Source organism: Scyliorhinus canicula, unplaced genomic scaffold (genome assembly GCF_902713615.1).
Source record: "Scyliorhinus canicula unplaced genomic scaffold, sScyCan1.1, whole genome shotgun sequence".
Classification (NCBI taxonomy): Eukaryota; Metazoa; Chordata; class Chondrichthyes; order Carcharhiniformes; family Scyliorhinidae; genus Scyliorhinus; species Scyliorhinus canicula.
Genome location: NW_024055478.1, coordinates 208,175 through 220,675, shown reverse-complemented (window position 1 = coordinate 220,675; position 12,501 = coordinate 208,175). Strand labels below are relative to the sequence as shown.

Here is a 12,501-nt window from a genome sequence, read left to right as displayed (position 1 = left end):
TGGTGGAACAGTTGAGGAACAGTGGAGAACCTTCCAAGTGATTTTTCACACTGCTCAGCAAAGGTTTATACCAACAAAAAGGAAGGACGGAAGAAAGAGGGAAAATCGACCGTGGATATCTAAGGAAATAAGGGAGAGTATCAAATTGAAGGCAAAAGCATATAAAGTGGCAAAGATTGCTGGGAGATTAGAGGACTGGGAAATCTTTAGGGGGCAACAGAAAGCTACTAAAAAAGCTATAAAGAAGAGTAAGATAGAGTATGAGAGTAAACTTGCTCAGAATATAAAAACAGACAGTAAAAGGTTTTACAAATATATAATACAAAAAAGAGTGGCTAAGGTAAATATTGGTCCTTGAGAGGATGAGAAGGGAGTTTTAATAATGGGAAATGAGGAAATGGCTGAGGAACTGAACAGATTTTTTGGGTCGGTCTTCACAGTGGAAGACACAAATAACATGCCAACGACTGATAGAAATGAGGCTATGACATGTGAGGACCTTGAGAGGATTGTTATCACTAAGGGGGGAGTGATGGGCAAGCTAATGGGGCTAAAGGTAGACAAGTCTGGCCCTGATGGAATGCACCCCAGAGTGCTAAAAGAGATGGCTAGGGAAATTGCAGATGCACTAGTGATAATTTACCGAAATTCACTAGTCTCTGGGGTGGTCCCGGTGGATTGGAAATTAGCAAACGTGACGCCACTGTTTAAAAAAGGAGGTAGGCAGAAAGCAGGAATTTATAGGCCAGTGAGCTTAACTTCGGTAGTAGGGAAGATGCTGGAATCTATCATCAAGGAAGAAATTGCGAGGCATCTAGATAGCAATTGTCCCATTGGGCAGACGCAGCATGGGTTCGTAAAGGGCATGTCATGCCTAACTAATTTAGTGGAATTTTTTGAGGACATTACCAGTGCAGTAGATAACAGGGAGCCGATGGATGTGGTATATCTGGATTTCCAGAAAGCCTTTGACAAGGTGCCACACAAAAGGTTGCTGCATAAGATAAAGATGCATGGCATTAAGGGTAAAGTAGTAGCATGGATAGAGGATTGGTTAATTAATAGAAAGCAAAGAGTTGGGATAAATGGGTGTTTTTCTGGTTGGCAATCAGTAGCTAGTGGTGTCCCTCAGGGATCCGTGTTGGGCCCACAATTGTTCACAATTTGCAGAGGTGATTTGGAGTTGGGGACCAAGGGCAATGTGTCCAAGTTTGCAGATGACACTCATATGAGTGGTAAAGCGAAAGGTGCAGAGGATACTGGAAGTCTGCAGAGGGATTTGGATAGATAGGATAGATGCGGGCAGGTTGTTTCCACTGGCGGGTGACAGCAGAACTAGGGGACATAGCCTCAAAATAAGGGGAAGTTGATTTAGGACTGAGTTTAGGAGGAACTTCTTCACCCAAAGGTTTGTGAATATATGGAATTCCTTGCTCAGTGAAGCAGTTGAACTCCTTCATTACATGTTTTTAATGAAAAGATAGATAGTTTTCTGAAGAATAAAGGGATTAAGGGTTATGGTGTTCGGGCCGGAAAGTGGAGCTGAGTCCACAAAAGATCAGCCATGATCTAATTGAATGTCGGAGCAGGCTCGAGGGGCCAGATGGCCTCCTCCTGCTCCTAGTTCTTATGTTCTTATGTTCTAAATGCCGACTGGTGACCGCTTTGCAAAACACCATCGACAAGCTGGTGGCAGACTCTCCTGTAGCTTGCTATTTGAACTCACTGTCCTGTTCTCATGTCCACATGTCCGATCATGGCCTGCTGCAATGTTCCCATGTAGCTCAGCACAACGCCGAGGAACATCACCCCAACCTCCGAATAGGCATGGTACAGCCTTGGGGATTTTACAGTACGCTCAACAACTTCGCACCGTGAAATCACTCTTCCCACTTCACCACATGTTTATTTCCATCAACTTATTTTCATTGCTTCAATTGATATGTCTTCCTCTCCCATTGTCTCCCCCTCCCCATTCCCCTAGCCAATCGCATCCCTCTTGGGAAATCCGCCCCTTGTTCCTCATTGTCAACTGCCATTAACACATTCTAATCTTCTAATCGCCTCTGTCAGCACAGTTCTTAACACTGATTAGAAACATTTACATTCCCTTTTTCTTTCGACCCAACACATTTTTATTATTCTCCACCCATCGCTGGCCGTCTGTCGATGCCCAATGCTTCACGCTCCCCCCACCCACCCCCCACTTCCCCCACACACTCCGCCAGTCTACACCTGACCAAAGATCCAGTTGTCCAGCATCGATAAAGAGTCACCCAGACTCGAAACGACACTTGCCATCTCTCTCCACAGAGGCTGTCAGACCTGTTGAGACTGTCCTGTGTTTTCTGGTTTTGTTTCCCATTGACGCATCCGCTGTAAGTTGCTTTTATCGTACATTTAGACATGTTTGATATGGTGATTAAATATGTTCATCAGCATCTGTAAACCCAATAGATTCTGTGGCGGATGAACAAACTGCTAATATCCGAATCGTGGAAAAATAGGAAAGGCTTTTCTTCCCCTGGCGTCTTGAAAATTCAGTATTTCTGACATTGTTGCAGGAATTTTAATATCTCATGCGAGACCAAATCTCATGTTACTCGAACGTGCGAGATTGAGGAAGAAACGTATTTTGTGCAAACATTCGTCACACAAAATGAATAGCGCGGGATGTTTCTGCCCGGTCTCGAACCGGGGATTTTTCGCGTGTTAGGCGAATGTGATAACCACTACACTACAGAAACTCCTGGGAACATCATAATCAGTGGCCGTGTGCAATGTTGAAACTCAATGTATTGTTGCAGCTTCTAATGGTTCCGCTGAGAGGCCATGTAACTTACTGGAAGAAGCCGTTTCTATAAAACTGATGTCTCAACTTATCAAAGGATCAGATATTGAACTTTGCTGAACTGGAGATAAGTTATGTTTTGCTTGAAGTTAAATTGAGAGGGCAGGGCTTTCATAAGTAACAACAGCTGAAACGAGAATTGATGATGCCCTGCTCACTTTGCTCTGCATTGGGAACCAGCTGTCCAACCCACTGAACTAAAGGGGACGCCAGAATTAGGAACTGCGAGCCAGCCAGGAGTCGAACCTGAAATCTCCTAGTAGTCAGACGCGTTATCCATTGCGCCACTGGCCCACAGCAGTTGCAGACTTTTGCTATTCCACGATGATGAAGACCAGTTACGAGATTGAGGCAACATTTCGCAAGAGAGCAAACTGGAAGCACCAGATGTTTCTGCCCGGTTTCGAACCGGGGACCATTCGCGTGTAAAGCGAATGTGATAACCACTACACTACAGAAACCGCTGGCGAAGCAAACGCCAACAGACCTGTGTCACCTTCAATACAACTGCCTTGTTGCAGCTTCGCATGGTTCGGCTGAGAGGCCATGTCACTTCTTACAAGAACACCTTTTTTTCTTTAAAATAGATGTCTAAATTTACAAGCCAGAAGAAGAACCTATATTGAACTGAAGCATTTGTTCCACAAATCTCTAACGGCGAAATGCTCTCTTCTATTATTGCTGCAGCATTCTGAAATCCTACAGAAAAAAACAACCGACTTTGTACAATATTTGTTTCGTTATTCAATGCTTGAGTTGAGTTTAAGAATTGACAATTATGTGTTTCTTATATTTGACCTCTTTGTGTTTTGGTGTGTAACATGCTGCAGCCTAAATACCGTTCATGTAAAAGAAATGAGGGGTAATTGCAAATCAACATTGAGCCTGGATTCCCACACTGGCATTTCCTGTTTCTCCATCAGGAAGACCGTTTTTGCTTTCCAAAACGTGGTTCAGTTAAGTCTCTGGCATTTTCTCTAAGTCAGTTACAGTATCGTTTGTGTCTGTCCTTTTGAGTACACATTACTAGAACACATCCTTCAATCTGGCCTGTTGCATTTGCTGATCCCAATGCCATCTACTCTGCATTGGAGAGACTAAATGCCGACTGGATGACCGCTTTGCACAACACCTTCGCTCCATCTACAAGCTGGTGGCAGACTCTCTTGTCGCTTGCTATTTCAACTCACTGTCCTGCTCTCATGGCCACATGTCCGATCTTGGCCTGCTGCAATGTTCCCGTGTAGCTCAGCACAACGCCGAGGAACAGCCCCCATCCTCCGAATAGGCACGTTACAGCCTTGCGGATCTTACAGTACGCTCATCAACTTCGCACCGTGAAATCACTCTTCCCACTTAACCACATGTTTATTTACATAAACTTATTTTCATTGCTCCCATTGATATGTCTTCCTCTCCCATTGTCTCCCCCGCCCCATTCCCCTAGCCAATTGCATCCCTCTTGGGAAATTCGCCCCTTGTACCTCATTGTCATCTGCCATTAACACATTCTAATCTTCTTATCGCCTCTGTCAGCACAGTTCTTAACTGTGATTAGAAACATTTACATTCCCTTTTTCGTTGGACCCAACACATTTTTGTTATTCTCCACCCATCGCAGGCCGTCTGTCGAGGCCCAATGCTTCACGCACCCACCTCCCCCCCCCCCCCCCCCCCACCCACCCACCCCCCACTTCCCCCACACACTCCGCCAGTCTGCACCTGACCAAAGATCCAGTTGTCCAGCTTCGACAAAGAGTCACCCAGACTCGAAACGACACTTGCCATCTCTCTCCACAGAGGCTGTTCGACCTGATGAGACTGTCCTGTGTTTTCTGTTTTTCTTTCCCATTGGCGCATAAGCAGTAAGTTGCTTTTATCGTACATTTAGACATGTTTGAAATGGTGATTAAATATGTTCAGCTGCATCTGTAAACCCAAAAGATGCTGTGGTGAATGAACAAACTGCTAATATCCGAATCGTGGCAAAATAGGGAAGGCATTTCTTCCCCTGGCGTCTTGACTATTCCGTATTTCCGACTTTGTTGCAGGAATTTTAATATCTCATGAGAGACCAAATCTCATGTTACTCGAACGTGCGAGATTGAGGAAGAAAGGCATTTTGTGCAAACATTCGTCATACAAAATGAGAAGCACGCGATGTTTATGCCCGGTTTCGAACCGGGTACGTTTCGCGTGTTAGGCGAATGTGATAACCACTACACCACAGAAACTGCTGGGAGCATCGCAATCAGTGGCCCTGTGCAATGTTGAACCTCAATGTACTGTTGCAGCTTCTAACGGTTCCGCTGAGAGACCATGTCACTTATTGGAAGGAGCCGTTTCTTTAAAACTGATGTCTCAACTTATCAAAGGATCAGATATTGAACTTTGCTGAACTGGAGATAAGTTATGTTTTGCTTGAAGTTAAATTGAGAGGAGGCAGGGCTTTCATAAGTAACCACAGCTGAAACGAGAATTGATGATGCCCTGCTCACTTTGCTCTACATCGGGAACCAGCTGTCCAACCCACTGAACGAAAGGGGACACCAATACTTTGAATTTCGAGCTAGCCAGGAGTGGAACGTAGTCAGACACGTTACCCATTGAGCCACTAGCCCACAGGCTTTTGCTATTCCTCGATGATGAAGACCAGTTACGAGATTGAGGTAATATTTAGCGACAGACTAAACTGGAAACACCAGATATCTCTGCCCGGTTTCGAACCGGGGACCATTCGCGTGTAAAGCGAATGTGATAACCACTACACTACAGAAACAGCTGGCAGCGCCGACTCCAACGGACCTGTGTCTCCTTCAACTCAACTGCCTTGTTGCAGCTTCGCATGGTTCGGCTGAGAGGCCATGTCACTTCTCACAAGAACACGTCTATTTCTTTAAAACAGATGTCTAAACTTACAAGCCAGTAGAAGAACCTATACTGAACTGAAGAATTTGTTCAGCAAATCTCGAACGGCGAAATGCTCTCTTCTATTATTAATGCAGCATTCTGAAATCCTACAGAAAAAAGCAACCGAATTTACACAATATTTGTTTCGTTATTCAATGCTTGAGTTGAGTTTAAGAATTGACAATTATGTGTTTCTTATATTTGACCTCTTTGTGTTTTGGTGTGTAAAATGCTGCAGCCTAAATACCGTTCATGTATAAGAAAGGTGGGGTCATTCTAAATCAACATTGAGCCTGGATTCCCACACTGGCTTTTCCTGTTTCTCCATCAGGAAAATCGTTTTTTCTTTCCCAAAGCTGGTTCAGTTAAGTCTCTGGCATTTCCTCTAAGTCAGTTACAGTATCGTTTGTGTCCGTCCTTTTGAGTACACATTACTTTCAGACATCCTTCAATCTGGCCTGTTGCATTTGCTGATCCCAATGCCATCTTCTCTGCATTGGAGAGACTAAATGCCGACTGGGTGATCACTTTGCAAAACACCTTCGCTCCATCGACAAACTGGTGGCAGACTCTCCTGTCGCTTGCTATTTGAACTCACTGTCCTGCTCTCATGTCCACATGTCCGATCTTGGCCTGCTGCAATGTTCCCATGTAGCTCAGCACAACGCCGAGGAAGAGCACCCCATCCTCCGAATAGGCACGGTACAGCCTTGCGGATTTTACAGTAGGCTCAACAACTTGGCACCGTGAAATCACTCTTCCCACTTCACCACATGTTTATTTCCATCAACTTATTTTCATTGCTTCCATTGATATGTCTTCCTCTCCCATTGTCTCCCCCTCCCCATTCCCCTAGCCAATCGCATCCCTCTTGGGAAATCCGCCACTTGTTCCACATTTTCATCTGCCATTAACACATTCTAATCTTCTAATCGCCTCTGTCAGCACAGTCCTTAACACTGATTTAAAACATTTATATTCCCTTTTTCTTTCGACCCAACACATTTTTGTTATTCTCCACCCATGGCTGGCCGTCTGTCGAGGCCCAATGCTTCACGCTCCCCTCTCCCCCCCACCCACCCACACACCCCCCACTTCCCCCACACACTCCGCCAGTCTACACCTGACCAAAGATCCAGTTGTCCAGCTTCGACAAAGAGTCACCCAGTCTCGAAACGACACTTGCCATCTCTCTCCACAGAGGCTGTCAGACCTGATGAGACTGTCCTGTGTTTTCTGTTTTTCTTTCCCATTGACGCATAAGCTATAGTTGCTTTTATCGTACATTTAGACATGTTTGAAATGGTGATTAAATATGTTCATCTGTATCTGTAAACCCAAAAGATTCTGTGGTGGATGAACAAACTGCTAATATCCGAATCGTGGCAAAATAGGGAAGGCTTTTCTTCCCCTGGCGTCTTGAATATTCCGTATTTCTGACTTTGTTGCAGGAATTTTAATATCTCATGAGCGACCAAATCTCATGTTCCTCGAACGTGCGATATTGAGGAAGAAAGGTATTTTGTGCAAACATTCGTCACACAAAATGAGAAGCACGCGATGTTTCTGCCCGGTTTCGAACCGGGGACCTTTCGCGTGTTAGGCGAATGTGATAACCACTACACCACAGAAACTGCTGGGAGCATCGCAATCAGTGGCTCTGTGCAATGTTGAACCTCAATGTACTGTTGCAGCTTCTAACGGTTCTGCTGAGAGGCCATGTAACTTATTGGAAGGAGCCGTTTCTTTAAAACTGATGTCTCAACTTATCAAAGGATCAGATATTGAACTTTGCTGAACTGGAGATAAGTTATGTTTTGCTTGAAGTTAAATTGAGAGGGCAGGGCTTTCATAAGTAACCACAGCTGAAACGAGAATTGATGATGCCCTGCTCAATTTGCTCTGCATCGGGATTTTGTTCAGCAAATCTCTAACGGCGAAATGCTCTCTTCTATTATTAATGCAGCATTCTGAAATCCTACAGAAAAAAGCAACCGACTTTACACAATATTTGTTTCGTTATTCAATGCTTGAGTTGAGTTTAAGAATTGACAATTATGTGTTTCTTATATTTGACCTCTTTGTGTTTTGGTGTGTAAAATGCTGCAGCCTAAATACCGTTCATGTATAAGAAAGGAGGGGTAATTCGAAATCAACATTGAGCCTGGATTCCCACACTGGCTTTTCCTGTTTCTCCATCAGGAAAACCGTTTTTTCTTTCCCAAAGCTGGTTCAGTTAAGTCTCTGGCATTTCCTCTAAGTCAGTTACAGTATCGTTTGTGTCTGTCCTTTTGAGTACACATTACTATAAGACATCCTTCAATCTGGCCTGTTGCATTTGCTGATCCCAATGCCATCTTCTCTGCATTGGAGAGACTAAATGCTGACTGGGTGACCACTTTGCAAAACACCTTCGCTCCATCGACAAACTGGTGGCAGACTCTCCTGTCGCTTGCTATTTGAACTCACTGTCCTGCTCTCATGTCCACATGTCCGATCTTGGCCTGCTGCAATGTTCCCATGTAGCTCAGCACAACGCCGAGGAAGAGCACCCCATCCTCCGAATAGGCACGGTACAGCCTTGCGGATTTTACAGTAGGCTCAACAACTTTGCACCGTGAAATCACTCTTCCCACTTCACCACATGTTTATTTCCATCAACTTATTTTCATTGCTTCCATTGATATGTCTTCCTCTCCCATTGTCTCCCCCTCCCCATTCCCCTAGCCAATCGCATCCCTCTTGGGAAATCCGCCCCTTGTTCCTCATTTTCATCTGCCATTAACACATTCTAATCTTCTAATCGCCTCTGTCAGCACAGTTCTTAACACTGATTAGAAACATTTATATTCCCTTTTTCTTTCGACCCAACACATTTTTGTTGTTCTCCACCCATGGCTGGCCGCATGTCGAGGCCCAATGCCCCCCCCCCCCCCCCCAACTTACCCCACACACACTCCGCCAGTCTACACCTGACCAAAGATCCAGTTGTCCAGCTTCGACAAAGAGTCACCCAGACTCGAAACGACACTTGCCATCTCTCTCCACAGAGGCTGTCAGACCTGATGAGACTGTCCTGTGTTTTCTGTTTTTCTTTCCCGATTGACGCAAAAGCAGTAAGTTGCTTTTATCGTACATTTAGACATGTTTGAAATGGTGATTAAATATGTTCATCTGCATCTGTAAACCCAAAAGATTCTGTGGTGGATGAACAAACTGCTAATATCCGAATCGTGGCAAAATAGGGAAGGCTTTTCTTCCCCTGGCGTCTTGAATATTCCGTTTTTCTGACTTTGTTGCAGGAATTTTAATATCTCATGAGAGACCAAATCTCATGTTCCTCGAACGTGCGAGATTGAGGAAGAAAGGTATTTTGTGCAAACATTCGTCACACAAAATGAGAAGCACGCGATGTTTCTGCCCGGTTTCGAACCGGGGACCTTTCGCGTGTTAGGCGAATGTGATTACCACTACACTACAGAAACTGCTGGGAGCATCGCAATCAGTGGCTCTGTGCAATGTTGAACCTCAATGTACTGTTGCAGCTTCTAACGGTTCTGCTGAGAGGCCATGTAACTTATTGGAAGGAGCCGTTTCTTTAAAACTGATGTCTCAACTTATCAAAGGATCAGATATTGAACTTTGCTGAACTGGAGATAAGTTATGTTTTGCTTGAAGTTAAATTGAGAGGGCAGGGCTTTCATAAGTAACCACAGCTGAAACGAGAATTGATGATGCCCTGCTCAATTTGCTCTGCATCGGGATTTTGTTCAGCAAATCTCTAACGGCGAAATGCTCTCTTCTATTATTAATGCAGCATTCTGAAATCCAACAGAAAAAAGCAACCGACTTTACACAATATTTGTTTCGTTATTCAATGCTTGAGTTGAGTTTAAGAATTGACAATTATGTGTTTCTTATATTTGACCTCTTTGTTTTGGTGTGTAAAATGCTGCAGCCTAAATACCGTTCATGTATAAGAAAGGAGGGGTAATTCGAAATCAACATTGAGCCTGGATTCCCACACTGGCTTTTCCTGTTTCTCCATCAGGAAAACCGTTTTTTCTTTCCCAAAGCTGGTTCAGTTAAGTCTCTGGCATTTCCTCTAAGTCAGTTACAGTATCGTTTGTGTCTGTCCTTTTGAGTACACATTACTATAAGACATCCTTCAATCTGGCCTGTTGCATTTGCTGATCCCAATGCCATCTTCTCTGCATTGCAGAGACTAAATGCTGACTGGGTGACCACTTTGCAAAACACCTTCGCTCCATCGACAAACTGGTGGCAGACTCTCCTGTCGCTTGCTATTTGAACTCACTGTCCTGCTCTCATGTCCACATGTCCGATCTTGGCCTGCTGCAATGTTCCCATGTAGCTCAGCACAACGCCGAGGAAGAGCACCCCATCCTCCGAATAGGCACGGTACAGCCTTGCGGATTTTACAGTAGGCTCAACAACTTCGCACCGTGAAATCACTCTTCCCACTTCACCACATGTTTATTTCCATCAACTTATTTTCATTGCTTCCATTGATATGTCTTCCTCTCCCATTGTCTCCCCCTCCCCATTCCCCTAGCCAATCGCATCCCTCTTGGGAAATCCGCCCCTTGTTCCTCATTTTCATCTGCCATTAACACATTCTAATCTTCTAATCGCCTCTGTCAGCACAGTTCTTAACACTGATTAGAAACATTTATATTCCCTTTTTCTTTCGACCCAACACATTTTTGTTGTTCTCCACCCATGGCTGGCCGTCTGTCGAGGCCCAATGCTTCACGCTCCCCTCTCCCCCGACCCACCCACCCCCACTCCCCCACACTTACTCCGCCAGTCTACACCTGACCAAAGATCCAGTTGTCCAGTTCGACAAAGAGTCACCCAGACTCGAAACGACACTTGCCATCTCTCTCCACAGAGGCTGTCAGACCTGATGAGACTGTCCTGTGTTTTCTGTTTTTCTTTCCCATTGACGCATAAGCAGTAAGTTGCGATTATCGTACATTTAGACACGTTTGAAATGGTGATTAAATATGTTCATCTGCATCTGTAAACCCAAAAGATTCCGTGGTGGATGAACAAACTGCTAATATCCGAATCGTGGCAAAATAGGGAAGGCTTTTCTTCCCCTGGCGTCTTGAATATTCCGTATTTCTGACTTTGTTGCAGGAATTTTAATATCTCATGAGAGACCAAATCTCATGTTCCTCGAACGTGCGAGATTGAGGAGGAAAGGTATTTTGTGCAAACATTCGTCACACAAAATGAGAAGCACGCGATGTTTCACGATATGAAAGCACGAGACAGCACCCATCCTCTGAACAGGCACGTGTGAGAAACGTTTGCAAAATTATTGGGCACAAAATAATTCTGTTTCCTGAATGCTGCCGGAATCTCGTGTGTTCCAGGACTATGAGATTTCGTCTCACATGAGCCACTACACTGAATTGAACGTTAAGGCCCAAGCACTGAATTTTTGGCAGGCAATGAGAGGTGAAGAGTTTCCATAACTTGGCACAGCTCGGATATTAGCAACTTGTTCATCCACAACAGAATTTCAACAATTTACAAATGAACACATTTAATCACCATCTCAAACATGTCTAAATGTATGACAAATGCAACTGACTGCGGATGCTTCAAAACGGAAACAAAAACAGAAGATACTGGACAATCTGAGCAGGTCTGACAGCCTCTGGGCAGCGAAATGGCAGCTGTTGTTTCCAGTCAAGTGGACTCTTTGTCAAACCTGGAGAACTGGAACTGGAGATTCACACGGTGGGGAGTGGGTGGTGGCGTAATGTGTTGGGCCTCGATAGAGGGCTAGCAGTAGTTGGGAAATGACGAAAATGTCTCGGGCAGAAAGAAAAAGGGAATGTAAATGAGGCTAATCAAGGCTATGAAAGGTGCTGATGGCGCATCAAGCGGTCAGAATGTGTTAATGGCAGAACAAAGGTAAGCAGTGCGTCAGAGAACAATTACAAACAGGGATCTGACTGATCAAGTAGGATGGTATGGGCTGGGGGGAGGGGGGCAATGCTGAGGGTAAAACATATCAATGGAAGGGATGATAAGTTGATGGAAAAAACATGTGGTGGAGGGGGAAGTGAGAGTTCAGTCTGAAGTTGTTGAACTGATAAAATGAAAGGGACAAAGAGCTGTCTGAGTCCACCAGAATTAGTCAATAGAAATGTGAAGGCCCACAAACTTCTCGGGAACGTATTGGTTCCATGCAGTTTGAGCTCAGCTTCTCAAAGCAATCCCAATGTCAATGAATCCTGCTGTCTCCGCCGCAAAGAAATGAAGAGAACATGCGGTTTGACCAACGGAAAACCTCATCGAAGTGCTCACCCGGGATTTGAACGCGGGACCTCTCGCAAATTCCGACAGCGACACACCCAAAGCGAGAATCATACCCCTAGACCAACGAGCCCCGCAAAAATAGTCAAAGCATACTGTCATTGCCATCGAAAATCAATCTAACATCTGCGGAGAACGCCAAAGGTACTGCAACATCTCAGGGACTCAGGCGGCATTTGTCGACAGGACAGCAAAGTTCGTCTTTCACCGTCACCTTTCATTAAAACCGGGGCAGGTTAGAAATGTGGTACGTCTTAACCAAGTGAACTCCCGGAGGGAGGAAACAGAACAACAGGATAGGGCTCTAATGGGGGGGCAAGTCAGGAGAGATTAAATGAGAAGTGGCCTTGGGACCCTGGCCACAGAGTTAGGATGGCATCAAA

The 12,501-nt window shown here is 44.8% G+C and overlaps 6 non-coding genes across 6 annotated transcripts; all 6 read right to left on the bottom strand.

The window, feature by feature from the left end:
- Positions 1-2,674: 2,674 nt before the first annotated feature.
- trnav-aac lies at positions 2,675-2,747 on the bottom strand. Its single transcript has one exon. It is a non-coding gene; the product is annotated as a tRNA-Val (tRNA).
- Positions 2,748-3,239: 492 nt separating this feature from the next.
- trnav-uac lies at positions 3,240-3,312 on the bottom strand. The gene has a single exon. It is a non-coding gene; the product is annotated as a tRNA-Val (tRNA).
- A 1,700-nt stretch (positions 3,313-5,012) lies between these two features.
- On the bottom strand, positions 5,013-5,085 carry trnav-aac. Its single transcript has one exon. It is a non-coding gene; the product is annotated as a tRNA-Val (tRNA).
- Positions 5,086-5,557: 472 nt separating this feature from the next.
- On the bottom strand, positions 5,558-5,630 carry trnav-uac. Its single transcript has one exon. It is a non-coding gene; the product is annotated as a tRNA-Val (tRNA).
- A 1,692-nt stretch (positions 5,631-7,322) lies between these two features.
- Positions 7,323-7,395, bottom strand: trnav-aac. Its single transcript has one exon. It is a non-coding gene; the product is annotated as a tRNA-Val (tRNA).
- A 1,778-nt stretch (positions 7,396-9,173) lies between these two features.
- trnav-aac lies at positions 9,174-9,246 on the bottom strand. Its single transcript has one exon. It is a non-coding gene; the product is annotated as a tRNA-Val (tRNA).
- Positions 9,247-12,501: the final 3,255 nt, after the last annotated feature.